This window comes from Petaurus breviceps, unplaced genomic scaffold, assembly GCF_028583685.1.
Source record: "Petaurus breviceps papuanus isolate PSGF00001 unplaced genomic scaffold, PetGlider_PUasm1.0 90881, whole genome shotgun sequence".
NCBI lineage: Eukaryota > Metazoa > Chordata > Mammalia > Diprotodontia > Petauridae > Petaurus > Petaurus breviceps.
This window is the reverse complement of record NW_027187369.1, coordinates 17625010-17630347: the sequence shown is the minus strand read 5'-3', so window position 1 is coordinate 17630347 and position 5338 is coordinate 17625010.

Genomic DNA, 5338 nt, shown 5'->3' with positions numbered 1-5338 from the left:
AATTTGTGGGTTGTGAAGTACAAACTCAGGGTGCTTTGATTTACATTTGCATTTCTCTTTCTATTAGTGATTTGGAGCATTTTTTCATGTGGTTGTGAATACTTTTAAGTTCTTTTGCCTGCTCATTTTGCACTCAATTACTTGACTTTTGGGCTTTTTGCCACAGTAGGACTCTGCCACCAGACAGGGGAGCTTTTGTCCCAAACGCTGGGGTTTTCTCAGCTGCTGGAGGTATTAGATGGGTGTGCCCTCTCTGAGGTCTCCACACACTCTGGCAAGCTGGACACACACCCCGGGACCTCCACCCTAGACTGCAATCCAGATCCAAGCAGGTTAAACCAAGAGCGATGACCCCTCAGACTGGTGCTTGGTCCCCCTACACTCTGCAGGCCAAGAGCTGAAGCCGCCAGGTGGTGCTGGCTGGCTGTGCTGGAGTCTCAGTGGCTTTTCGCCCTGGGGGTAAAAGCCACGCACTCCCACTTACTGGTCCCAAAGTCCAGACTGTACTGACCTCTCACTTTGTCCTTTGTGTCTATGTGTTGATAAATCTGGAAACAGCCACAGCTGCTGCTGATCTGGAGTCCCTCTGGCCAGAAGCTGGTCAGGCCCGCCCTGGGGCTAAAGCCTCGGCGTGGGGCTGGGCTCGGCTCCCAGAGCGCTGCGCTGGCCGATTCCTGCCGGCCTGCCGGGCTGTCCTCAGCTGGAGGCTAGCTTCTCTGTGTCATTTTGTGGGTTCTGCAGCTCCAAAGTTTGTTTAGAGTCCCCTTTTTACATGGATTGGGGAGGGTGGAAGCTGGAGCCGCGGGAAAGTCCTGCTTCTACTCTGCCATCTTGGCTCCGCCCCTCTTTCAAGTTCTTTTAAGAACTGTTTGTTCATATCCTTTGATCATTTATCTTCTGAGTAATGGCTATTAGTCTTGTGTGTGTGGTGTGGCATGTACATAGTTTATATATCTTCTATACCAAACCCTCATCTGAGAAATTTGATAGATTGTTTTTCCTATTTGATCACTTCCATTATCCTTTGTGTAATAATTTTGACTGTGCAGATGCTTTGCAGTTTCATGTAATCAAAGTTATCTATTTTAACTATAGAATTTCCTCTACATCTCCTTCCCATGGCTTTTAGAGGTATATGATCTGTTTCTCATCAAATTTTAATATGATTTTAGTATTAAAGTTGTGTATCCATTTAAAATGTTTGTGGAATATGGTGTAAAGCCTTAGTCTAAGCCTAATTTCTGACTGATTGCTCTCTAATTTTCCTAGTAGTCTTTATTGAATAGATAGTTTTTTCCAAGATGGTTTATGTTTTCCACTTTATCAAATACTGTATTATTGAGTTCTAGTAAAAGTTTTTGATTCCCTCTTGTGTGGCTTATTCCATTGATGTATCTTTCTGTTTTTCAAACAATTCTAGATGTTTTTTATGACTTCTGCTTTGTAATGTAATTAGAGATCTAGACTTGCTGTTCTCCCTTCATTTGTTGTTGTTCAGTCATTTTCAGTCATGTCTGACTCTCTGTGATCCCATTTTGGGATTTTCTTGGCAAAGATACTGGAGTGATTTGGCATTTCCTTTTTCACCTTAGTTTATAGATGGGGAACTGAGGCAACTAGGGTTGTGACTTGCCCAGGGTCAAACAGCTAATAAGTATCTGAGGCCAGATCTGAATGCAAAAGATGAGTCTTCCTGATTCCAAGCCCAGCCCTCTATCCACTGTGTCACATAGCTGCATCTTTCCCCCTTCATATTATTTCTTTTCATTATTTCGTTTGACACTCTAGATATTTGGTATTTCCATAAGAATTATATCATTATTGTATCAAATTCTATAAATTATTCTGTTGTTTATTTGATTGGCATAGCATTACAAGTGTAAATTTGACTCTGGGTAGTTTTCATTTTTTATTATATTAGCAAGTCTAAGCCATGGCGATTGAATATCCCTGCAGTTATTCAAGTTGTTCTTTTTTATTTTTTTGAGCACTTTGTAGTTGAATTTATATGAGTGTTTTGTGTGTTTTCATTGGTTTATTTTATGCATCTTATAGTTATTTTGAATGGTATTTCCCATTCTATTATTGCTCCTCATGTTTTGTTATTTTTGTATGGAAATGCTTTGATTTTAAAAAATTCATCTGTAAACTGCAGCTTTGTTAAAACTCTTGTCTCAACTAGGATATTTGCTAATTTCCTAGGATTTTCCAAGCAAACCATCATATTATCAGCAAACAGAGATCGTCATATATCTTTTTTACCTGTCTTTATTCCTTTACTTTCTTTCTTTTACCTTATTGCTGTTACTAGCATTTCCAGAACTATAGCCAATAATAGTGTGGAGAGTGGGCATCCTTATTCCACACCTGTATTTCTTGGGAAAGGTTTATTCCTATATTTAGTATGTCCTAATGTAATACTTTATTTTGGTTTTAGATAGATTTTTGTGATATTAAAATTAAATACTTTGTAGGGCTTGTTGCATAAAGAATTATATTTTGTCCAAGGCTTGGTCTGCATCTATTGAGATGATCATGTAGCTTTAGATGTTTTGGTTTTTAATATTAATTCTGTTGATTATTTCCTAATATTGAACCATCCTTGCATCCTTGGTACAAATACTACTTGGTAGGGGCGGCCAGGTGGCGCAGTGAGTAAGAGCACTGGCCCCAGATTCGGGATGACCTGGGATCAAATCCAGACTCCAATACTTAGCACCACACCCAGAAATAACTGGCCATGTAACCTCGAGCAAGTTACTTAACCCCAATTGCTTTAAAAAATTTAAAAAAAATTAATACTACCTGGTAATAATGATTTCTTGGATACATCACTGTAGTTTTACAGGATTTTATTTAAAATTTCTGAATTGGCATTAATGATATTGATCTGTAGTTCTTTTTTTGTGTGTTTATCCTTCTCTGGTTTAGGTGTAAGGGCTATATTTTTTCTCCTAAAAGGTACTAATTATTCTTTAAAAGTTTTATTTAATTCTCCTGTGATTCCATCAGGACTAGAAGACACTTCCACCCTCCCCCCACCCCCCACCAGTCTTTCACAGATAATTCTATTTCCTTTTCTGAGATTAGATTATTTAAGATCTTTACTTGGTCTTCTGTCCATTTGGGCCCTCATTATTTTCCAAGGTATTGCTTTATATCTTTTGTATGTTGTGTTTTGTTGGCATATAAACTATGTATAATAACTGCCAACTATTATTTTTGTTTCTTTTCCTTTTGTTGTCATTGGTGTTTTGTTGATTTCATTTTCTGCTTTCCTTTTTAAAGTCATATAATGTAAAGTTTTATTAATTTTATTAGTCTTTTCAGAGGACTGGATTTTAACTTTATCATTCTTAAAGTTTTTTTGTTTTCCTTCCAATTCTTAGTATCTCTCCTTTTGTGCTTATTTTAGGTTTATTTATTGACTTTCTCATTTTAAAATGCATATTCACTTTGTTAATTTTCTCTTTTACTATTTTGTTAATGGATGTTCATAGGGATTTTATTTTTTCCCTGAAGAATGTTTTTGTTGCATCCCAGATATTTTGGTATTGTTGTATCATTATCATTTTCTCTCAGATTATTATTAATTTTTAAAATAATTAGTTCTTTGACCCACTCATTATGTAGGATTTTACTGTTAATTCTCCATTTGGATCTGTGTCTTTTGTTTGTGGTTTCCGAACCAATGACTATTTTTATCATGTTATGGTCTACATATTAATTATTTCCACCTTTTTATATATCTTTGCCACATCTCTCTGCCCTACAGTATAGTCAGTTTTTGTGTAAAAGTTTTTTGTGGTGGAAGGAAATATATCTGTTCTTTCCCAGTCTTATATATTAGGTGTCATAAATCTTATAACTCTGGTTTCTCTAGCAGACTGTTCAATTCTATATTTTCCCTTTTGTTTATCTTTCTGTTAGACTTAAGCCAAACTGAGAGGGATATTGAAATCTCCTATCACTATTTTGATACTACTGTCTGTGTATTCTTGTACCTCAGCTGATCTTTTCATTATGAATTTGATGCTAACACATTTGGAATGTACAAACTTATTACTGACATTGGTTTTTTGACTATGGTTCCTTTCTGCATGATAGTTTCCTTATTGTTCCCATTTAATTTTCTGCATATTTGTTTTTGCTTTATATAATAGCAAGATTTAAACTCCTACTTTTTAAGCTTCATTTAATGCATAGCAAATGTTTTCCAACCCCTCTGTATTATTTTATGTGTATCTATTTTTTCATTGTATTTCTTATAAGCAATAGATTGTAGAGTTTCGTTTTCTTATCTAATTTATTGCTTTTTCATTTTATTAAACTACGTAATCCATTCACATTTGAAATTATTAATTAGGTCTCTATTTTTTCCATTTTTCTCTAATATGTTTTTCAAAGACTTTTTTTTGCCTCTTCTGCAGTAAACACAGTCTTCCATTACTTTAGTTTAATCTTTGTAAGGTGGTCCTGCCCCCACTGGTTCTTTTCCCCTCACCTTAATCGCCTCTCTCATTTGTTATACTTTCCATTTGGGGTTTTGCTTATTAGTTCTTTTTTCTTCCTACTTTTAACTGGTTATATGATACTTTCCCTCTTTTTTTCACTCTCAGCCAAGTATATTTTCTGTTCTCCTCACCTTAAACAATTCCTGTTCATTAGTTTTTAAAATTTCATTTTTTGTATCCCTTCTCAGAGGAAACATCTCTTATTCTCTTCAGTGTGTATCCTCTCTTCTGTCTACTGTAGTCTATTATTTTCTGGTTTGTGTCTATTCTAATTATCAAGTCTCTTACTATTTTCTGTATTCTTTATGCAATCAAAACTCTCAGTGTATCCATTCTGGGCTCTCCCCTTTATATGGTTTCGGCTGCTGTTTTGTAGAGCTCACTTCATGGATTCCCGTCTTCCACATGCCTCACTGCCAGAACAATGCCAGTTCTGGTAGGACCTCCCCACCACTACTGCCTCATTCTTCCATCTTATTTCCTGATATTGAAATTGATGTTAGAATTATATCCTGCAATTCTGAGGCATTGTCTATCAGTCATTCAGTCAATCAGTAAACATTTATTAAGTGCCTACTAGGTGCTAGGCACTGTGTTAAGTAAGTGCTGGAGATACAAAAGACAGTGTTTGCACTCAAGGAAGCAGCAATCTAATTTCAAGACTGATTTTTTTTCCTTTTTGAGGAGAACTTTCTTCCTCTCCTTCTGCTACACTGTATTGTGTTACATTATTCCCGACGTTTTTTTTTTTTTTTTTTTTTTTTTTTTTTTTTTGTGGGGTTTTTTTTTTTTTTTTTTTTTTTTTGCTTTTTGGAGGGCAATTG